Raw genomic sequence first — 24,266 nt, 5'->3', positions numbered from 1 at the left:
CTCAGTTGGCCAATTCTCTCTTGGAATCCATGATGAATTTTATGGTGAACATTGCGATATGTCAATGAGATCTTATTTTAGGAATGAAGGACATACTATGTCAGTTGCTGGGAGCGTGGCTGACAACCCTCAGCTGTTTGTCTCATTCAGGGAATGCCTCTGAGCATCACCTCATCTAAGTTCTCTTACTCTTCCCAAGGTAGCCCATATCTGATGAATATGTGAATATAAAGGCCAACGCTTTTCATCCCAACTTGGGATATATATGGAATTGCCCCAGCCTCAGAACTCCCTAAAGGAGTCAGTTCTTCTGACTTCAGACTTCTGATGAGATTGTCTAGAAGTTTGATTTCTCCTTTTGTCGATCCTGCTTCCTATGCTTCCCTTCCCTTCAACAGGTATGCATACCGAAAGCACTCCCTAGTGAACCTTCTCTGTCTCAGAATCTGCTTCCTGGGGAACTCAGCCTACAACATGGTTGCACTCAGACAATGGCTGAGGTTGGGGTCATCTAACGGATTGATTGGGCTGGACACTAAATTGCTCACTCACAATGCTGACAGTTGTCACTATCAATCAGGACTATCAGTTGGAATGTCTACACATAGTCTCTCCACGTGGCTTGGGTTTCTCTCAGCATAGTGGCTGGGTTCCAGATGGGAGCATTCCAAACATAAGTGTTGAAGAGACCTGGGCATATTGTCACTTCTCAGAACGTCGCTTTTTTTGGTCAAGCAAACAACAAAAATGCAGAGAGTGGAGTGTTAGACACCCCTCGTAATATGAGGGAAAATATTTCCCTACAAAGAAGAAAGAAAGGAATGGAGGCTTTCTACCACATTTTCTCCTTTCTTTACCACTCCATTAAAACTGCTCCCATCTTGGGGTGCCTGGGTGGCTCAGTCAATTAAGTGTCCAGCTCTTGATTCTGGCTCAGGTCATGATCTCATGGTCATGATCTCATGGTTGTGAGGTCAAGCCCCAAGTCAAGCCCTCCATACTGGGTGTGGAACCTGCTTAGGATTCTCTCTTTCTCTCTCTCTCTCCCTCTGCCCCTCCCCTGTTCACATGCACAAGTGCATGTTCTCTCTCTCAAAACAAAAAATTAATTAAAAATAATAAAATAGGGGGCCTGGGTGGCTCAGTCAGTTAAGCTTCCAACTTCAGTTGGGGTCAGGATCTCACAGTTTGTGAGTTCAAGCCCCACATTGGGCTCCCTTCTGTCAGCGCAGAGCCACTTTAGGTCCTCTGTCTCCCTCTCTCTCTGCCCCTCCCCTGTGCTCTTGTTCTCTCTCAAAAATAAACAAACACTAAAAAAATAAAAAATAAATAAAAATAAAAAATAAACTGTTCCTGTTTTAATCCCCAGTGATCTTCATATGGTAAATCCCATGATCTATTCTCAGTTGTGATCTCACTTGACCTCTCCTCAGTATCTCTCATTTCTTTGATGATCTCGTAATATCTATTAACTGATGGCTTCACAATTTATATTCTAGCTCAGTAATATCTTGCAAACTGTGACTCCTATTTCCAACTGCCGTCTCATCATCTCAAACTGATGTGTCAAAACTGAATTTCCGATCTTCCACTGAAATACTACTCTTTCCCAAACTTTTTCATCACTGTGAACACCATTCTTACAGTTGCTGAGACCAAAAGGCTTAGAATCATCCCCAACTCTTGTCTTTCTTTCATAGTTTATATATAACTCAATAAAAAATACTGTTTGTTCAACTTTCAAAACATGTCCCAGGGGTGCTTGAGTGGTTCAGTCAGTTAATCATCTGACTCTTTATCTCAGCTCAGGTCTCCATCTGGGGTCCCCACACTGGGCTCCACCCTGGACAAGGAGCTGGCTTAAAACCAAAACAAACCAAACCAAATCAAACCAAAACAAACCAAACCAAAACAAAACAAAACAAAACGTGTCCTGCATCTGACTACTTTGCACCAGCTCTTGTTGCCACCCTATTCTGAGAATCTATCTTCTCTCACCCGGATTACTTCAACAGCCTCCTAACTGGACCCTCTATTTCAACTCTTGTCCCCTTATAGTCCATTCACAACTCATCAGCTGGATGGTTCCTTTTAAAAACAAGTCAGATCATGAAATTTCTAAGGGGGAAAAAAAGCAAAACAAAACAAAACAAAACAGTGGCTCCCCCTCTCATTCCACATAATAGTCAAGCCTTTTCAGGTGCTCATAAGATTTATATAATTGGTTCCATTATGTCTCTGACCTCATGTTGCATTTTTGCAACACTTTGGTTTCACTGCTATTCTTTGAATGTGCTATGCTTGCTCATGCCTTAGAGTCATTGCACTGCCTATTTGCTCTGCTTGGGGTGCTTTTTGTGAAGACAATCTGATAGATAACTCTCTCCTTTCCTTGAAGGTTTTATTCAAATGTTGTCTTCTTAATGAGTCCTGTGTTAACCATCTTGTTTAAAATCGAAACTATCTATTTCAACTTATAACAGCCCAATTACCCTTTCCTCTGCTTTATCTTTTTATTCCACAGCACTTATCACCTTTTAAACTAATATATAATTCACTTATTTATTGTGTAAATGTCTATCTCCCCTCCCCCACTATTACATGGATTTTTATTTTCTTTACTGCTGTATTCCAAATGCTTAGAACAATGCCTGACATGTAATAGGCACTCAAATATTTATTGAATGAATGAATAAGTGAATCATCGTAAACCAGTCCTTTGCCATCAGTTCATGGAATTCACCCAGAGGAGAGTTTAGACTGGGAAAGTACTTGTGATTCAGTTAAGGTCAATGAGAAGAAAATCTTTGTTGAGTAATTTTGGAAGTTGCTCACTCTTCTGAGAGAGCTTCTAAAAAACATCTTTTCTCACCCTCTGGATGATATGGCATGAGGATATGAAATCTGGAGCTGCTGCAGCCATCCTGTACTGAGGCAACCCTTCTTCCGAATAAAGTGTCAGTGTGTAAGGCAGAGGAGAGCGATGAAAGATGGGTCCTTGATGACACTGCTGAGTTGTAGAATGAAATCAGTTCTGAAGCCTTTGCTAACTCTGAATCTTCTAGTTATGACAGGCAATACATCTCCTTTGTTAGTTAAGTCAATGTGAATTGCATTTTGATTACTACAATATACGATACTCTCTGAGACACCCTTTCAGCAAGATTTTGCTTCTACAGTACAAAGATACTTCTAGGGTTGTCTAGGATGATCTCTTCAAAAGTCTTACATTTGTTTTCTGAGTTCTCCATAATGTTCTATGTTGCCATAAACTGATTCAAACATATCCCATCCATCAGGTTTTCTTGGATTATGAATGTTTTTGAAAAGATTAGATCTTTTAGGTTTTTTTAATTTATTTAAAATTTATTTATTTGTTTGTTTGCTTATTTATAATGTTAATTATTTTTGAGAGAGACAGAGACAGAGTGTGAGCAGGGGAGGGGCAGGGAGAGAGGGCAGACAGAATCCAAAGCAGGCTCTAGGCTCTGAGCTGTCAGCAAAGAGCCCGACACAGGGCTCAAACTCATGAACTGCAAGATCGTGACCTGAGCCGAAGTCAGACAATTAACTGACTGAGCCACCCAGGTGTCCCTAGTTTTTTATTTACTGTTTACTATGTACTTACTCATCAAATAATATCTATTTCTATGTTCTAACTGATGGTAGTCTTGGATACGTCCATTGCTGAGTTCTGATTATTTGAATCTATTTCTGCTCCAAGTATCAGTAAATGGTATGGCCCCTATTACTTTTCTTCCCCTCTCCCCTTATGACTTTTCTGACCTTATTTCTTACAACTCTCCCACTCGCTCACTCTGTTCTATCCCAGCTGGCCTCCTTGCTGCTCTTCCAAAGCATCAAGCACTCTGCTATCTCAGGACAGTTGAACTGGACATTCACTGTAAAGCATTCTTTTTATAGTTGTATTCCTGGCTTCCTACCTCAACTTCTTTGCATTTGAATTCAAGCCTTTTCAAATATAGTTGTAATGGTTAATTTTCCAGGTCCATTTCACTGGGCTAAGGGATGCCTAGATGGCTGCTAATACATTATTTCTGGGTGTGTCTGTGAGCCTGTTTTTAGGCAAGATTTCAATCACTAGACCAAATAAATGTGAGTGAGCCAAATCCATCTGTTAAGGGTCTGGATAGAATAAAAGGTAGAGGAAGAGTAAATTTGATGCTTGACCTGGAACATCTATCTTTCCTTGCCCTTGGACAGAGACACTCATGCCTCTCAGGCCTTTGGACTCAGATCAGGAGCCACACCACTGAGTTCCCTGGTTGTAAGGCCTTCAAGCTTGGATTGGAAGCACACCACCAGCTTTCCTGGACCTCCCGCTTGCAGGCAGCAGATTGTGAGACTTGTTCACCTCCAGAATGGCGTGAAACAAACTCTCATAATAAATCCCTATCTATCTATCTATCTATCTATCAGCTATCTCTTCTTGGTTCTGTTTCCCTGGTAAACCCTGACTAATATGATCACTTCCTTAGGGAGGCCTTCTCTGACCTTCCCATTTAAAATTATACCTTTCCCTCTTTACTCATTCCCTACCCCTATTCCTGTGTTTATTTTACTGCACAGTACTAAGAGCCTTTCTCATGTAATTTTAATGTATTTACTTATTCTATGTGTATCTCCCTCAGGACGTACAGATCTTGCCTATTTTTTTTTTTTTTTGTTACTATAGCCCCAGTGCCTTAAAAAGTGCCAGACACATGTGTAGGGATCCAATAAATGTTGCATTTAGTAAGTGATGAATGAATGAATTTACACAGGAGAGTATAGCTAGACATAGCCACCTTTACAGTGAGGTCATTCTGCCTGCCTTTTGTAGTGATGTTCTACAAAATACATTATCACTGATAGTGATTCTCAGTAAATGCCTCACCATGTTGAATAGCTGTTGAATAGCTTCTTGCAAATAAAATATCACATCCCAAAAAGCAGAAAATGCATGCATTTTACACTGCACACTTTATATGAATCACAAGGAGGAACAGAGTCACACATAACCATTGATGTCCTTGGGTAGAATTAGAAGTTTACTGAGAACTAATGTGACTCTCTTACATGTTCTCAGCTCTCAGAAGTCACCTATTTCTCTTGAGACTAGAGCTATATTTCCTGGAAAAGCCAATCTCCCTATCCACATCTCCATTCTGACATAGTTTTCAGTAGCCATGAAACACTTTCCTGGGCTAATTTTACCATGCTTTTATATACTTGACAGTATACTGTATTTATATATGGGACATATACGTATATATACATATACATATATGTATATATACGTATATGTCCCAAACTCAAACCTGAGTCAAGTCTGTGTATGTCTTTGAATTCCCCAAGTCAACAAACAAAATAACAGAAACATCATACCTCTTAATTAACTTAATATATGACTCAACAAAGAAAGAAACCATTGTTTGGAAGAGGGTTCTAAATAGTTTCTTGCAGAGTTGGATGATAGAACCTCTTCTTTTTATACTGTCTTTTTTCTTTTTTTCCATCTGAAAAAAACCTGATTCTGGGGAAAAGGCCTTGGAGACTTTCAGAATAAAGGGCACCCTGAACAGGAATGTAAGTACAGTCTGAGATCAGAAAAGAAACATCTGGACAATAAGCTGATGATAAGCACACATGGAATGTAGATAATAAGACGGATGGAAAACAGTCTTGTTGCTTCTCTCTGAATCACTCTTTCACTCCCATAGAGTGAACCACAGATGGATGTCTGGGAGTCCAATGTGTTTAACTTCTCTTACATGTTCTATCCAGTGCCCAGTCTCTGCTTCATCAAGTTTAATAGTCAAGGCCATGGTCAGGGTGATTATCATTTCTGCTCTATCCTGGGAGAATGGTATTAGCTCCTTTATAGACCTTCTCAAGAATGGAATCAGGATTCAGGGCATACAAGGTAAACATATGTTTCTATGACTCACATTGAGTGTGTCTCTCATAAATATTAGTAATATTTTTTTTAATAGTAAGCTAAAAGACTTCTTCCTAGTGATAAGCAAAAAAAAAAAAAAAAAAAAAAGAACGAATGGATATAGAGGTACAGTGAAGTATCCTGCCAAGATAGATTGACACAAGGCACTTATTTGTCAGTGGTGTATTCAGGTTGTTTAGGTATAAATAGGAGGCAGATCTAAAAAGGTAGGTGCTCAAAACAACAAAACAAGACAAAACAAACAAAAGAAAAACAACCCAGATTTGTTGAATCAATAAGTGAACCAGTGATTTGTATTCAAACCCCAATTTAGCAAATGTTTGATTTGTGTCCAGTTTTTAGTCTCTTCTCCCCTCCCTCTACTTCCTTCAGCTACAAAATGGTAGTAAGTAGGACTGCATAAAATAATGTCCATAAAGTCCTTAGAACAGCACAAGCACAGGGGGTGCCTGGGTGGCTCAGTCAGTTGAGCAACCGACTTTAGCTCAGGTCATGATCTCACAATTTGTGAGTTTGAGCCTTACACCGGGCTCTGTGCTGACAGCTCAGAGCCTGGAGTCTGCTTTGGATTCTGTGTCTCCCTCTCTCTCTGCCTCTCCCCCACTTGTACTCTGTCTCTCTCTCTCTCTCTCTCTCTCTCTCTCTCTCTCAAAAATAAATAAAATGTAAAAAAAAAAAAAAAAAAGAACAGCACAAGCACAGAGTAACTGCTCAATAAATAGGATCTATTTCTACTATTCTACTTGACAGCTTCACAGTCCTGAATAAATTGCTGAAGGATGTGAAGGGAGAGACCACACAAAAGAGTGTTGGAAGAACTACTGAGGATGCTGATGGTGGTTTCACAGTGGTCCAGTTCTACTGTGCCTTGCTGTTGCTTATTTGCAGGTCTGCCAAAGGATCCAGAAACTTTCCTGCTAGCTGAATATATGAGCAGTTCTACCGAGGACACAGAGTTACATAAGTACTTATCTAGGTGGTCACACGCTTTTCATATTCTTCTGTGAGGCCCCTTAGAACTATACAGAGATTACGTGAAGATTATGTGAAGGCAAGCTTGCACCATAGCTTTGCTTTTATATACTTGATGTATCAAGGACCCACATAAGATTTTATTTATTGCAGCTTCCCTAAAAGTGTTGACAACATATTGACTTGGAATATGAAGCCTATCGTCTCAAGAGTGAGACACAAATGAAAGAAACAAACACACAATAAGGAATCACAAGTGTAAATAGGGATGAAGATAAGGTTTTCTATTGCTGGGAATTCAGATTATTAAATGTATAGTGAATTATTTTGGGGGGCAAAAGGGCATCACCAAATGTAGAAATAGCTGGGTGACTGAACTTGAATCTTTTCTACAGGAAGACTCACAGATGACTATATTTTTTGCAAGAACCCTAGTAAAATGAATTTCAACACTGAATCTAAAATAGCTAAATTTGGGGACACCTGGGTGACTCAGTCAATTGAGCATCCGACTTCAGCTCAGATCATTATCTCATGGCTCATGACTTTGAGACCTGCATCGGGCTCGCTGCTGTCAGAGCAGAGCCTGCTTCAGATCTTCTGTCTCCCTCTCTCTCTGCCCCTCCTCCACTTAAGCTCTCTGTCTCAAATAATAATAATAATAATAATAACTAATAATAATAAAGATAGCTGAGATTTAAAATAAATAAATAAATAAATAAATAAATAAATAAATAAATAAACAAACAAATAAATTGGCTAATTTCGTTTTTAAAAAGAAAAAAATTCTTGCCGTGCAGAGCAGTGGAAATGCTAAGACAAATAGTTTAGTGGAAATAGAAGGTCTTTCTTCATTTTTCTAAGTTTGGAAGCAGTTTTGAACGGAATTATTAACTTGTGTGTAACTGACCAGAATGTGGTTTGCTTGCTGAGTTCTTTTAGTTCCTTGGTTTTAGGTGACTTCGTGGTAAGTCTCGAGTCTTTCCTATGGTTTTGTAACCAAACCAAACAAGAGTTCATCCACACAATGTGCAGCAAGCCAATAAAAACTAATATCCAACTTTTACAGTGAAGAAAGATAGGCTGTTTATTGGTGTGGCAGCACCCAGGAGAAAGGGGAGCTAAAGTTCAAAATCCCAAACTCCCTGAGGGCTTACAAGCAGGGGTTTTTTAAAAAGTGAAAACTCAGGGTAAAGGTCTCAGGGTCTTAGATCATAGTGGTTGATTAGGGACTAGGTCAGCCATAAGTCCTTTCTTGATCATTGTGTCCCTTGTGGCAACTCCCTGTCTAGTTTCAGAGTGATTGTAGTGACGTGATCGTTCTGCTACAGGAGCCTGGAACGTAAAACATTCCTGGCAGACTGTATTATCAGGGTCACGTCCAGCACACAAAGGAAGTTCTACATCCTGTGACTACTATGAGCCGCAAATTATTATTATTATCTCTTGTAAACAACACATTATGTTTGTTATCTCAAGCAGAAGAGCATCCCATAGACTTCTTAGGAGGCAACTTTACGTTATTTCCTGAGACAATTTTTGTAGGTTTCTCATCACGTGACTCTCGTCAGAGGCAGATGGGAGCCCCATGTTGCAATTCTGGGGCTTACATCTCCAGCTTTAGTTTCATCGCTGAACAATGATGGAGACTGAAAGTTTGTGATCTGGGAACAGAGGACAAGTACCATCTTGGATCTAATCAGGACTAACACTGAATCCAACCTTCACCATCAAGGGTCTTCTTTTAAAAGAACTTCTTCCTGAAGTATAACAGGGCACAAATCCTAAGTGTACAATTTGCAGAATTATGGCAAAGTAAGCAGACCTGTGCGATCACTTCCCAGGTAAAAAGCTAGAACATCACTATTCCTGCCTTTCCAAGATTCTGGCTACCCTGTCACATAACACCATTATATATCATATATCTGGTATACCATATATTATACCATATCATACCATATCACATAATATCTGGTATGCCAGATATTATATATCTGTAATTCTATAAATTCATTGCATATAAACAAACCCTGTGGTATCTAATCCTTTGTGTCAGGCTTTTTTCCCTCAGCCTGAATTTGGTAAGATTTGCTTATATTTTTGTATGTGGCACGATTTCACTTGTTATTATTATTGCTGTGTGGTATTCCATGGTGTGAGTTTATCTGTTCTGTTGGTGGACATTGGACTTGTATCCAGTTTGAAGACATCAAGAATAATGGTGGGATAAACATCCTTCTAAAGACTTTTTCGTGAGCAAATACTTATATTTCTGTTGAGCATACATCTAGGAATGAAACTGCTGGGCCGTAGGTTTGCGTGTGTTCAATATTAATGGATAATGCTAAACAGTTTTCCAAAGTGGCTGCACCCATTTTTGGTCCTACTGGCAGTATATAAGAATTCCAGTTTCAATTCGAGAATGATTAATCCTTTTAATTTTAGCCATGTTGGCAGGAAATAACCTCATTTTAATAATGTTTCTTTAGGCAGACGTTTTTGCCCTCTCAGCTAATTTTACATTCACTTATCATTGTTGCATATAAATGTCACCTCATCATAAATCATCTCATAAAACTACATGTTCTAAAAGCTTAGTCTTCACAGGTTCCTGACTTTGCCACATTATCTTCCACATGGAATAGTCATAATAATGATAAGTACATAAGATAAAATCTGTTGAAGGTTTATGACAGTCCAGATAGTATATTCATTTATCTTAACATCATTTAATTAATTTAACCCTCATAACACCACTAGGAGATAGGTTCTGGTATTATCCTCTTTTTACAGGGTTCAGAAATGAGGCCCAGAGAAATACACTCACTTGTCCAAAGTCACACACAACTGGTATAAGTCATAAACAGTCCAACCTCAGAGCCAGTGTATAAAAATAGTTTACATCACTACGTATTCACACGTAGTAGAAAATCCAGCATCCCACCATTATCCCCAAGAATTCCAGGAGGCTTACATTTTTCTCCTATTCATTTTTTTCTCACGCTGCTGACTTTTGATATGCAATTATTGCCACTCTTATCTATCTGCCCTATTCTCTGGAAGGCTGGATGTGACCTGCCACATATTTTCCTCGATTTCCTTAAAATATCCCAATACAAGGAAATGCATGACATTCGTCGAAGACAGTTATGTCACATCACAACAAAGCAAATTATATAAAATTTAATGTAAGGCTTTCATGTTCTTAAAATCCTCCTGCCAGCCAGACTACTGAACAATTTGCCACTGGCCAGTTTCTTAGAGGGTCCTCTCACTGATACTGTTTTGTTTTTCCATTTCATTGTCTCTTTAATATTTCCTTTCATCTCTCCAAAGTAGAAATTCAACCCCAAAACGTGCATTTTAGAACCTCTTGACCACTCATGGGTTGCCCTAGAAAACTTTTAAAAAGCTTCTTGCTCTGTTATGCAGAACTCTTTAGGTCTTGGGGCACCCGGGTGGCTCAGTTGGTTAAGCATCCAACTTCAGCTCAGGTCATGATCTTATGGTTCACAAGTTCAAGACCCACATCGGGCTCTGTGGTGACAGCTCAGAGCCTGGAGCCTGCTTCAGATTCTGTGTCTCCCTCGCTACCTGCCCCTCCCCTGCTTACAGTCTGTCTTTCTCTCTCTCTCAAAAATAAACATTTAAAAACATTTTTTAAAAAGAACTCTGGAGTTCTTTTGTTCTTTTGATCTGATTTCTTGGGCCTTCAGTCATTATCTTGGAGTCTCTGCTTTCTCAACCAAAATGGATGATCATGGAGGTTTGCATTGTAGCCTTTTCTAATAACCTGATAAAATTCTGAGCCGTGGCCTCTTCATTCCAGTCTCTCTTCTGGCGAAAGAAAACTTGTATCTGTTAGGTGAAAATACTGCTGCAACAAACCAACGTCAAAATGCATAGTGGCTCACATACAAGAGTTTATTTCTTTCCCCCATCAAACCCATAATAGGTATTCTGGAAAGGTGAGCGTCTCTCCTCCACAGGGCGATGCAGGTGCCTCCACTCCTTCCTTTCCATGGCTCTGCTTCCTTCAACACATAGCTTCTCAGATTTCTGTCCTTTTTCACATCAACTTGGGAAGAATGAGCATATGGAGGACAAGAGCCAGGAGATTTGTATGAACTGCCTCTGACTGCTGGGCAATCTGAGACACGTATTGTGGCTGTGAGCCCAGGAGGAAGAGTTGATGGGTCTGGTGACAGGTGAGCAGTCTCTGCCCCTGACAAGTGTGGAACTCTGTCCTCTCTTGTTATGAATTGTGCCACTTCTCCAACCCCTTCTACACCAAAGTGAATCTAACAAAAATAGTTTCTGTCATTTTGACGTTTGTAAGCATGTCCAATTAAACACAAAATAGGGAATGTGCCTATGAAATGGGTTTTGAGTGGCTTCAGATGCAATGGGACCAGGAAAGGAGGAGAAGCAAGAGGCCAAGGTTCATATGAATCAGAGAAAGGAAAGGAGGGGAGAGAAATAGTTTACCTGCATCACCGGTCCCAGGGTATATCTTTGCCTTGATCATGTCTTTTATTTATAAATCCTTCATGTTCAAAGCCTCAACAAAGAATCCATACTTGGCAATTGTTTCCTGTGGGAAATAAAATAGGAAGGATGTGACTTCACAGATGGGGGAAATGGGAATTTCAAAGAGGCAGCCGTCACCAGTAAGCAATTCTGGGCAAGAATGTGGACTTCCTTGTTCATTTCATATAATAGCTAAACACTGTGTCTGTGTGTGTGTGTTGGGGGTGGGGGGGTGTTTTGCTTGATTCCCCACCTCCCACTTTCTCCTCTACTGCTTAACCCCACCTCCATGCTCTTTGCCAAGAAAGTAGGTCGCTCTAGTCCAGAATTGACATTTTCCCATCATCTTCCAAAACTATTTTTATTTAGAACATGCTGGAAAACTAGCAAATTGTGTTCCAATTAAATTACTCTTTCCGTCTTTAACTGGTTGAAAACCTTTCCATCTTTTTCATTCCCATGTTTACTCTCAGGCAGTGAGTTCTCTGCTTTATGGATCTAACTACAGGGATTTATCTACAGACGTTCACTCTTCCTCAGATTATCAGAGGCAGGGTCAGTAAGTAGACACAAACAGGGTGTGACAGGTTTTTTACCTTTGGGTACTGTGATTTTGCCCCTCATGTGATAGTTGGCCTATTTATAGAGGTAGGGAAAATAAAGGGATAGACTTATTTTTTTTTATTTATTTTTTAATTTACATCCAAGTTAGCTAGCATGTAGTGCAATCATGATTTCAGGAGTAGATTCCAGTGATTCATCCCCTATGTATAACACCCAGTGCTCAGCCCAGCAAGTGTGAAGATTTATTTTTTAAATAAACTCTATGCCCAACATGGGGCTCAAACTCATGACGCCCAGATCAAAAACTGCATGCTTTACCAATGGAGTCAGCCAAGCACCCCACAAAGGGACAGTTTGGAGATTTTTAATTACATATTGATAAGAACAAATATTGCTGATGATATCAATATAACACAGACAAATACTTCTTTAACCGTATATACTCCTAAGTGGAAGATATTTCGCCATGTTAATTAAAAAATGGGAAAATCTATGCGTAGTATCTTTGTGATGAAGAGACAACAACCATCTTGGAATTAGAGATTACTCTGCTGATAAGTATTTTTCATTTGTATTTGAAAAGTAATTAGCTGAGCAAGTTACTTAACATTTCTGTGTCTTTTTTATTGGTAAAACAGAAATAATAATAGTAATGGTAATAATAATAATAATGATAATGATAATATCATTGACCTCTCTGATTATCTGGATGATTACATGAATTTCTGAATGTAAAATGCTTAGCACAGTAGGCTCGTACAAACTACCTGTTCTACAAGGGGAAAAGTGATATCCTCAGCTAATGGATTATCATCTTGTTGACATGAACCCTTCCTCCCAACACCCACATGCACACACATAACACAAACACAGTCAAGGAATATTAGTGTGTGGTGTGGACTCTACCAAGCTTTAATAAACATGTACATGTTCATGTTCATATACTACCTATTTGTGTGCTTTATCTAGTAGAAATGAAAATGAGGTCTAATAACAATCCTGTTCTATAATTTGATTTTTTCCACTTTATGATTCTTGGTCTTTATTCTATTGTAAAGATCTATCTTAACATTTTGGCTTAGGATTCCATTGTATGAATGTGATGTTTACTTAACCAGTCTTCTACTGAAGGACATTTGGGTTCTTTTGAAATTTTCATTTTACCAGGGTGCCTGGGTAGCTCAGTCAGGTAAGTGTCTGACTCTTGATTTTGGCTCAGGTCATGATCTCGTAGTTCTTGAGTTCAAGCCCTGTGTTGGGCTCTGCGCTGGCAGTGTGGAGTCTGCTTGGGATTCTCTCTCTCTCCCCGTCTCTCTGCTCCTTCCCCATCCTCTCTCCTTCTCTCTCAAAAAATGAATAAACTTAAAATAAATGACTGCTTTCTTATGCCACTAAATATTTTTTGTTTCATTTTACAAGTCAAAATAGTGAAAGTCCCACTTAGGATTATATCCACCTTTGAAATAGTCAAGGAAATATAATGAGGCAGGACTTCTACATTCCAAACTTTGTAAAGATCATGTGTTGTCATTGCAAAATGCTCTGCTACAACCTGACTTGTTCAAGGTCCCATACTTAGTAAGTACTGAAATGAGACTCAAACCCAAGTTTCTTGACTTTCAATACAATAGGTATCTTTGACAGAGGTGGAGTATTGGTAAAGGTACTGGGCTTGGAAGAATTTGATTTTGATCTTAGAAACCAGGGGTCAGAGATACTAAGTGAATCACCCAGAACCTCACACCTGGTAAGTGATAGATGATAATAATCCTCTCCCTCACTAAACCCTAGTCATACTCCTCTGAGTTTTCATTGGGACTGGACCTCAACCTAAGTCTATAAAGACTTGAACAAAACAATAACATAGTTTCAACAGCTTCAAGGCTGCATCCCTAGGATGACCCCAGCCCCCTTAAAGTGCCTGTCTGAGAAAACTCAAGGTTGCCAAAAGAATTTAATGTGTTCCAGTCAGCACCCAAAGACCATACCCCTGTCCCCCAGCCTCTGTGGCAGAGGAGGAGCCTAACTTCCCTAAGTGCTGCTTACCAAAGCAGATGGATTTCACATGGACCAACTTTTCCTTCCTTGTTTTTGTGATTTTTCACTTCCCTGACTCTGCTGAGCCACTGCTCACGCCCCTCCCTGTTCTCTCATTCTCCTTTTAAAACACCCAGTCACTCCTGTACAAATCAAAATTGAGTTCAGGTCATGCTGGACATTCCTACTGCAATAGGCTATCATAATTAAAAGCTGTCCACACCTCTTCCACCAGTGTCTAGCTTTGTTTCTCTTTGACATGGAACAAAGCTCCTCTAGAACCCAGGTTGCCCTTTCTAATCTTGAGCTTTTCAACGAATCCCTGGATTTTTTTCTTTTGAGGTACCAAAACCAATCTGAAACACTGCTGTGATACTGAGTCCAGTGGCTCAGTCTGCTGGGAAATTCTGCTCCATTTTCTCTTTTTCTTTTCTGGAAAGTGAAAGTTTAGCTCTGTGACTGATAGTTTCTATTCCTCTTGGCAGCAAAAAGATGAGAGATTATGAGCAGCTTTTTTTTTTTTTTTTTTTTTTTAGTTTCTTTATTTTGAGAGAGAGAGAAAGCATGAGTGGGAGAGGAGTAGAGTGAGAGGGAGAAAGAGAGAGAATCCCAAGCTGGCTCTGCACTGTTAGCACAGAGATGGATGTGGGGCTCACACTCATGAACCGTGAGATCATGACCTGAGCTGAAGTCAGATGCTTAACCGACTGAGCCACCCAGGCTCTCCCCCTCCCTGCTTTTTAAAAATGAGCAGCTTTTAGTGGCCTTGCTGTGACACCTATCTAAATCTATCCGCCTTGGTCTGCCGGGTTTCCTGGACTTTCCACAATCATTTAATCTTTGGAACGTTTCAATCAGCAGCTGTTTATCAAATGTATTTATTCATAGGTACTCATTAGATCTTTTTAAAAAATAGATATGTATCATATTAGGGGGGTTTTAGATAGAAAATTGAGAAATATGGAGCAGAGGATAATTTTGATGCAGAAGAAGAAAGGAATTTGAATTTTGGGATACAAGAAGGAATGGCATGCAGAGTCAATATTATTGATTAGTCGCCTAAGTAAAAGGATTGTCAAAATGGCAAAGGAAGTTTCTTTTTTGCTTTTGTTTTTCTTTTTTAAATATAACCACCTACTGAGGTATAATTCATATACCATATAAACCACCAATTTAGAGTATACACTTCTAAGGTTTTTAGTATTTCTCAGAGTAGTACAACTGTCACCACAAAAAAATGTTAGAACATTTTCATCAACCCCAGAAAGACATGTTTCACCCATTAGCATTTACTCCCCATTTTCCCCAATGCCCTCCAGTCTCAGGCAACCGCTAACCCACTCTCTGTTACTGTAGATTTGCAGCAAAGGAGGGTTTGTTTTGTTTTTACCACTTAACCATTTTTAACTGCAGAGTTTAGTACCATTAACACATTCACTAATCTGATCTTACAACCGTCATGACCATTAATCCTCAGAACTTTTTTTATCTTCCAAAACTGACTCTTTGTACTCATTGAACAATAGTTCCCCATTCCCCTGCCCCCCTCTCATCCCTGCAATGACCATCTGACTTTTTCTCTGTGAATTTGACTATTTTAGGTACATGATGTAGTGGAATCATACAATGTTTGTTCTCTTGTGACTGGCTTATTTCACTTAGCATGCTGCCTTCAAGGTTCATTCATGTTATGGCATGTATCAGACTTTTTCTCCTTTTTAAGGTTGGATACTATTCCCTTGTGTGTAGAGACCACGTTTTGTTTATCCATTCATCTGTCAAGAGATATTTGAGTTGCTTCCATCTTTTGGCTACTGCGAATAGTGCTGCTATGAATATGGGTATTCAAATATCTGTTTGAGATCCTGCTTTTAATTCTTTGGTGTAGATACCCAGAAATGGAATTGCTGGAGTATATGATAATTCTATGTTTAGTTTTCTGAGGAACTGCCATACTGTTTTTCAGGGAGGCTGTACCATTTTACATTCCCACTAGCAATGCAAAAGGGTTCCAATTTCTCTACATATCTGCTAAGAGTTATTACTTTTTTTTTCATAATAGCCATCCTAACAGGTATGAAAGAATATCGCTTTATGGTTTTGATCTGCATTTCCCTAATGATTAATGATGTTTTCATGGTCTTCTTGGTCATCTCTATATCTTCTTTGGAGAAACGTCTATTTAAGTCCCTTACCCATATTCATTTTTTGTTCGTTTGTTTGTATGTTTTTTCCTTCACCCATTTTGAATTGTGTTGTTTGGTTTTTGTTGTTGTTGAGTTCTAGGAATTCTTTATATTCTGGATATTAACACCTTATCTGACATATGATTTGCAAATATTTTCTCCCATTCCATAGATTGCCTTTTTACTCTGTTGATAGAGTCCTTTAACACACAGAAGTTTTACATTTTGAAATTAAAAACAGAGTTGTGGGTCAGCTGGTGGCTCAGTCAGTTAAGCATCCGAGTCTTGATCTCAGCTCAGGTCTTGATCTCAGGGTCATGCGTTCAAGCACAGCAGTGGGCTCCCTGCCAAGTGCTATATGATTCAGTAATTCTGCTACTGGTATTCGTCCAAAGAATAGGAAAACACTAACTGAAAAATACATATGCACCCCTGTGTTTATTGCAGCATTATTTACAATAGTTACGGGAGCACCCAGTGACCATCAATAGATGAATGGATAAAGATGTGGTATATATATATCCAATGGAATATTACTCAGCCTTAAAAAAGAATGGGATCTTGATATTTGCAACAACATGGATGGAACTAGAGAGTATAATGCTAAGCAAAATAAGTCAGAGAAAGGCAAATAACATATGATTTCACTCATGTGTGGAATTCAAGATAACAAATGAACAAAGATAAAAAGAGACAAAAAAAATAGACTCTTAGCTATAGAGAACAAACTGCTACCAGAGGGGAGGTGGGTGGGGCGTGGGTGAAAACAAGCGAAGGAGATTAAGCTTATATTGATCATGATGAGCAGTGGGTAATGTATAGAATTCTCAAATCACCATATTGTACACCTGACACTAATATAACACAGCATGTTAACTATACTGGAATTAAAACAATAAAAAGGTAAGTTTTAAATTTTAATATAGTCCAATTTATTTTTCTTTTCTTTCATTGCTTGTGCTTTTAGTGTCACATCCAAGAAATCATTGCCAGAAACAATGTCATGAAGAGTTTTGCCTGTGTTTTAAGAGTTTTATGGTTGTAGTTCTTATGTTTAGGTCTTTGATCCATTTTGCATTGATTTTTGTATATGGTATAAGGTAATGATCCAACTTCATTTTTTTGCATGTGGATATCCAGGTTTAGTGACACCATTTGTTGAAAGCAAACTAAGTTCTTAAAAGAAAATGTTTTATTTTGGGTTCCTCTGAAGCAGCGCCTGTGACCAGAACGTACCAACAGCTTATTTAGAAGGTGATTTCAGGGGCACCTGGGTGGTTCAGTCAGTTAAGTGGCCGACTTTGGCTCAGGTCATGATCTCGCAGTCCATGCGTTTGAGCCTGGCATCAGAGCCTGCTTTGGATTCTGTTGTCTCTCTCTCTGTCTCTCTGCCCCTCCCCAGCTGTCACTCTGTCTCTTTCTCTCTCTCTCAAAAATAAATAAATGTTAAAAAAAAGTTTTTTAGAAGGTGATTTCAGGAAGTAGGAGTGAGGAAAAAGGGGCAATTGACATAGAAAAGGATAAAAATCTAGTAAAATGTGTATTATGGAGGCTACTGCCATTATTGATAGAAGCTCAGTTCTGTCAGGACATCTGAAAACTTTCTGGAATGTTTCCCAAAATGACCCCTCTGAAAAAAAGGAAAATGAGGCACTTACTCCTAATTTCTGTCTCTACTGTCTGAGGATTACCTCTAGCTGGAAGGGAGAGGGTCCCTGGCAGCTCCAAAGGGTGCTTGTGTGTGTGGCGTTGCTTGCCTGCTGGACTTTGAAGAAAATTTTACATGTGGTACCCACCGGGAGACATTGGCTATAATGCTTCAGCTTGCAAAGACCTATGCTCGTGTGCTTAACTTCTCACACGTCAGATGTGGGCCGAAGAATGGGATGCAAGCCACCAAAAGTGCCTGCTAAAATTAGTAACCAAGAAATAAATAATGTCTGCCTCAACATCTACCAGAGGGCCAGCCGTAGGTCCAGGCCTATGTCTGAGGTTCACTGCAGCCGTAGGAAGCAAAACACTTAATTCTTTCATCAAGCACCTCTGATACAGAAGGATATGTTTGGGAAGTTATGAAAATGAACCAGCTGATCCTTAAGAACCTAGAGTTTAATAGATATAGCAGCTATGCAAATCACACATATAAATGAAAAGAAATGATCAGTGCTGTGTAGGAGATGTGTGGGAGGGGGAGGAAGTTTCTAGTAATGGGTTATAAAGGCCTCATGAATAAAGGGTGCATATGAACCGTCCCTGAAAAATGATGTTTATTCATTCTATATGTGTGTGTATTAATAAATTTATTTTACTTTTCTAAGTTTATTCATTTATTTTGAAAGAGAGCACAAGTTGGGGAGGGACAGAAAGACAGGCAGAGAGAGAATCCCAAGTAGGCTCGGCATTGTCCTCGCACAACCTGACGTAGGGCTCAAATTTACGAACTGTGAGGTCATAGCTTGAGCTGAAGTTGGATGTTTAACCAACTGAGCCTCCAAGGCATCCCCCAAAATATATTTATTGACAGCCTTTTATTTGGCACTTTACTAGGTGCTAGGGAGTCTGTGGCAAGCAAACAGAAATAGTCCCTCCTCAACTCACACTCTAATGGAGAGACACGGACAGTGAGTTATCAATTAGATAAGCAAGATACCATCGGAGTCTGTTAAATGCAGTCAAGAAAACAAACCAGGACAATTGGGATAGGGTGCTGAGATAGCATGGGGTAACTGCAGACAGGGGTGGTCAAGAAATTCTCTAAGAAGAAAACATTAAGCTGAGACCTAAATGATGAAGGCATCAGCTCCAAAACAATCAGAGGAAACTTCCAGAGTAAGAGAAAATGCAAAGGCCAGAAGCAGGAAGAGTTTGGCATGTTTACGGAATGGAAATAAGGTCAGGGATTCAGGAGAGTAAGGGCCAAGGCATAGAATGGTATAAAATGAAGTCAGATGGATGAGCACAGGCCAGGTCACGCAGGACCCAGCAGGCAGCGCGAAGCCTTTGGACCAAATCCATATGCTTGAAAAATCACAGGAGAGTTTCAAGCCAGAGAATGAACTAATGTGATTTATATTTTTAAAAGATCATTCTGATTGCCGTGTAATAAACAGAGCATGTGGGACAGGAGTAGAAGCACCACACCCAGTCCAGAGACTCTTGTTGGGACACCAGGATGGACTTGGGTATAGCTTAGTCCTGGCTGGTGGCAGTAGAAACAGAGAGGAGGGAAAGTCTGGGATTCAATTTTGGGGGTGGACTTGAACGCTATCTTGGTTGTGCTCAGATGATCGCTGGGAACATGGACAGAAATACCAAGGTCATGGGGCGCCTGGGTGGCTCAGTCAGTTAAGCGTCTGACTTCGGCTCAGGTCATGATCTCACAGCGTGTGAGTTTGAGCCCCGCATTGGGTTCTGTGCTGACAGCTCAGAGCCTGGAGCCTGCTTCAGATTCTGTGTCTCCCTCTCTCTCTGCCCCTCCCCTGCTCATGCTCTGTCTCTCTCTGTCTCAAAAATAAATAAAAACATTAAAAAAAAAATTTTTTTTAAAGAAATACCAAGGTCAGGCAAGAAAAAGTCTGATAAAGAAATTGGACCTCTAACTCCATGAACAACTTAAGTGGCCTGTTGATAAATAATGGTGGAGATGTGGCATTGAAAAAGATCAAGAACTTTGAACACCAGGCAAAAGAATCAGACATCATTCTGTAGGCAATGGGAAGTAACTGAAGGTTTTGTTTTTTTTTTTTAAAGAAAAGGGTGACAAGAACCAAGCTGTGTTCCTAGGCCTTGTTGTTATTGGGTCAAATAGTGCACAGAGATAACAACAATCACAACAACAACTGTGTGTGTGTGTTTGAGTAGGGAACATAAGAGCCATTTGGGCAGTATAAAGTCAGCAGACTTCTTTAGAGGTTAATTTACTTCTCTGTTTATGGATGTTGCTATGGTGACACAAAACGCTAGCCAGAAGGACAGAACAGTGGACTGTCTCTGCAGTTAATAATCTGATTTTATGTAAGACATCGAGAAAGTATGCAATAACTCAGGCCCTTTGCTGTGAGCATTAAGAGAAACCAGATGAAACTGTGCTCACCTCCTTCCAGGAGGTGCCCCTCCTTGGGTACAGGGTTTCAGGCCCAGCTGTCCTGGCACTACTCTGCCTGACATTTGGAGGAACCCATCCTGCAATCTGCCCCGTCTCTCCCTATTCCTCTCCCAAACCAGAAATTTGCAAGCAGCCCACAAAGTGAAATAAAACCCCAAGGAAATGGAAAAGGAATTCTGCCTATAAAAGGGGGTTTGCAGAGGGAAGCCAGTTTCATTGGTGGATGCAAACTGCTCCCTCCTGGAGGATTCCTTGATATGGACCTGAGCTCGGGTTCTTGGAGAAGCTGTAGATTATTATTTAGATTTGGATTTTTCCACTTTCTTTCAGGAAGTCAGTGTTTAGAAGCTGGTGGTCAAGGTATTTTTTTCCCCCTAAGTAGAAACACATTCTTTCTGTTGTTGTTTAGAATAAACTCAGGAATTTTTCCCTTTTCCTCAGTTTCATAGTCAAGTTATGTTCTTGAAGTGGATTTTTGGCGTGAGCAGTAAGAAACAACAAGCCAAACAAAAACCGAAAGGAGATCCCTCGTGATTCTGAATTCTAAACCTTGAGTATTCTAGAGTTTTGAAAATGTTTTTATTCATTGCACAAATTTTGAGCACCTTTTATATGCCCCACACTGTAGCATAGTGAGAAGATGGCCTTTTTTCTAAGTGTCACCATAGCAGTGCTGATAATGACAGTAGCTTTTCATCTTTGCCCTGTGAATGCCATCGTGCTCAGTCTGTTCCATGTAGAGCCTCCCTTAAACTTCCTAGCAATTGTACAGAGTCAGTATTAGTATTATCCTAATTTCATAAGTGAAGAAGCTGGGGCTTCATTGTTTGACATGGAAATGCACTGAGTATTTTCGTGTTTCGTGTGGTGTGATTTGAGGAATTAAAAGAAGGACCACGGGCACTTTGAAAGAGCAGAGGCTAGACACTGTGTTCCTTAGAGTTAAGGGGGAGATCAGAATTATTAGTCCTTAATATCTTCGACCAAATATCTAAAATACTTCCCAGCTGGGATGGTGTGATTTATAAGAAAAATATACATTTGTTCTTCCTCCATGGTTCCTGGCTCACAGCTCCCCACACCCTTGGAATTTCCTAAATGCTGAGAGCAATGCATCTTTTGTTATGTTAATGAGGCAACTCTTGGAAAGAGCCTAAGGGTGGGGGCTGGTTGCTGGTGGAGCCACACTTGTGATTTGGGGTTGGAACTTGTAGTCCTATTCTCTGACCTCCAGGAATGAGAGAGGATCTGGAGATTGAGCTCAATTGCCAATGGCCAGGGATATAATCAATCATACCTGTGTAATGAAGCCTCCATAAAAACCCAGAAGGACAGGGTGTGGAGTTTCTGGGTTGGTGACCACGTGGAAATACACAGAGCAAGCCACATTCAAGAGAGCACGGAAGCTCCATGCTCTTTCCCCATCCATCCCCTATGCATCTCTTCCATCTGGCTGTTTCTGCATTAATATCCTTTCATAATAAACCAGTGATCTAGTGGGTAAGTGGGACTTTTTAATTCTGTGAGCTGCTATAGCAAATTAGCCAAACCCAGGAAGAGAGCTGTGGGACCTTGAACCTATAGCCAGTTGGTCAGAAGCATAGGTGTCAGCCTGGGGCTTGCAACTGGCATCTCAAGCATGTGTGTGAGGGTGCTTTTGTAGGACTGAGCTCTTCACCTGTAGGATGAGAAGCTATCTCTAGATAGATGGTGCCAGAATTGAGGTGAATTGTTAGTATAGCAAGATTCTCGCACAGAGAAGGGGGACATTGAGGCTTTCTCTGTCTAGGAAGCAACTTTATTTGTCGTGCCAGCACGGGCTCAGTGGGTTCCAACCCAAAAAACTGAGCCCTGAGCGCAGGGGGGTGTAGCCTTTTATGCAATTTCTACTTCTTTGTCTCCCATATATGGTGACACATAATCTGACTGGACACAGTCCAAGTTACAGAGTGAGGTCAAAACTGTGCATATGTGTATAGGAACCGATAGGGCCATGTTGCCTTCCTTTGTTCTGAGGAGGCCTCCACCACACTCCTTAGGGAGGAGCTCCACCTCTACCACAGAGGACACCCAGCCTGTGTCTAGAGCTTTGTGTGGTGGTGTAGGGAAAAAACCCCTCCCCACATTGGAATTGGTACCAGAACCCCTATACCAGCATGGCAGGTAGCTGACAACCATTCCGGTTGAGAATGAAACAGGTATAAAGGCCAAAGGCAGGCCAGCCCAAGATGGGCCACTTTGGGATATTATTTTATTTTTATTTTTACTTATTCGGGGGGGGGGGGGAGATACTATTTTAAATAAAGGTTACTTACAAGACAGACTGTGCAAGAAAAACACTCTGACCCTCCTCTGTCCTGCTGAAAGCAGAAAACAAATCTCCCATGTGAAACATCCTCAACCAGTCTTGGGAGCTAAAGAGGCAATCTTATCCCCCAAAATGGGAAATTTAGAGCAGAGAAGGCTATATAAATCACCTTTGTTACTTGTACTAATTTACTACCCCAGCCCAATTTCTGTTAAGAATTCCTTACTAACTGAAGCTCCCAAAATTAAGGGTTTTTTTTGCCTTGTTAATTCCTCACAAATGTATTGTCTCTTTGTCTAAAAAGTGTAAAAACTGCCTGCCTCATCATTTCTTTGGCTCTCATGCCATTATTGGGCATCTGATGACACGTAGTAAAACTATGTTTTTTTTCTCCTGTTAATGTATCTAATGTAAATTTAATCCATAATTCATCTGGAAGACCTTGAAAGGTAGAGGAAGAATGTTTCCTCCCCTTCACATGTCTCCCTCAGTGTTCCACCCTGAACACTCCATTCTCATACTTTGCTTTATTAAAAAATGCTATCTCAACAATTACCAGATTTCCGCCCCATCCCCGGCCCCCCAGTGCAGTCTTCTCTCATCAATTCCCTACTCTTTCTGTGATTGCATTCTCTCAGGCTCATTATGATATTGTCAAGGTCCTTGCTAATATTGATTTATTTTATTCAATACGCATAAAGTGTTCTTTTCCCGTAACAGAGGATTTCAAGAATTGTTCCCAGTACGGTGCAAAGTGAGTTAAGTTCAAATCTCATAGCCTTGATAATTTGTATTTAATAGAATAAGAGCTCCCCTCCTCCTAGTCTGTGATGACCTCATAAAATCACAATATCTATAGCATATGCTAGAAAAAATTGACTCAAAATGATAAACCAAAACAATAAAAAGAGTGAATTCAGGCAGTAAAAAGGAGGAAAAAACCCTCAGTTTGACACACATTAAAAAAAAAAAAAAAAGAGGGGTGCCTGGGTGGCTTGGTTGATTAACGTCCAATTTCAGCTCAAGTCATGATCTTGTGGTCCATGGGTTTGAACCCTGCATCGGGCTCTGTGCTGACAGCTCAGAGCCTGGAGCCGGTTTCACATTCTGTGTCTCCCTCTCTCTCTGACCCTCACCCACTCATGCTCTATCTCTGTCTTGCAAAAATGAATAAATGTTAAAAAAAATTTTTTTAAAGAAAAAGAGTGAATTCACTGAAAATGAGCCATGATGAGTTCTTACCAAAATTCCTTCAAAAAGTGATAGGACAAATACCAGGTGCTCCAGGTTAATCTTCCAATAGTAAAGAAGAACATTACAAATCACAATAGTGAGAACTACTCGGCTGTCCTCCCTTACAATCAAGCATGAGGGGCCTTAAAATGAACATCTGCAAAAATATATGCATGGCAAGAAGTAGAATGCTCATTCGCAAACAAGAGTGCAAAGTAATATACTGATCGTTTTAAGGTGCTCATTTTATAGTTCTTTCCTGCCTAGGTGTAAGACCTTGGAGAGTGTCTGAAAATTTTCCATCATGCCAGATAAAAGGTAGACTTGGTGGTGAAGTCCTGAGTGGTGTTCACTGACTTATTCAAGAGC

At 40.0% G+C, this 24,266-nt stretch overlaps 1 long non-coding RNA gene across 1 annotated transcript in view; it reads right to left on the bottom strand.

Moving 5' to 3' along the window:
• The window catches only part of LOC109246318 (uncharacterized), a 35,232-nt gene that overhangs the window by 8,405 nt on the left and 2,561 nt on the right, over positions 1-24,266 (bottom strand). Inside the window, exon 2 of the long non-coding RNA XR_002071305.2 lies at positions 11,423-11,528. This is a non-coding gene — a long non-coding RNA (uncharacterized LOC109246318). The remainder of the gene's footprint in view (positions 1-11,422; positions 11,529-24,266) is intronic.

Source organism: Panthera pardus, unplaced genomic scaffold (genome assembly GCF_024362965.1).
Source record: "Panthera pardus isolate Hobbes unplaced genomic scaffold, ASM2436296v1 HiC_scaffold_2, whole genome shotgun sequence".
Classification (NCBI taxonomy): Eukaryota; Metazoa; Chordata; class Mammalia; order Carnivora; family Felidae; genus Panthera; species Panthera pardus.
The sequence above is the reverse complement of the archived record's forward strand: the minus strand, read 5'-3'. Positions and strand labels throughout refer to the sequence as shown.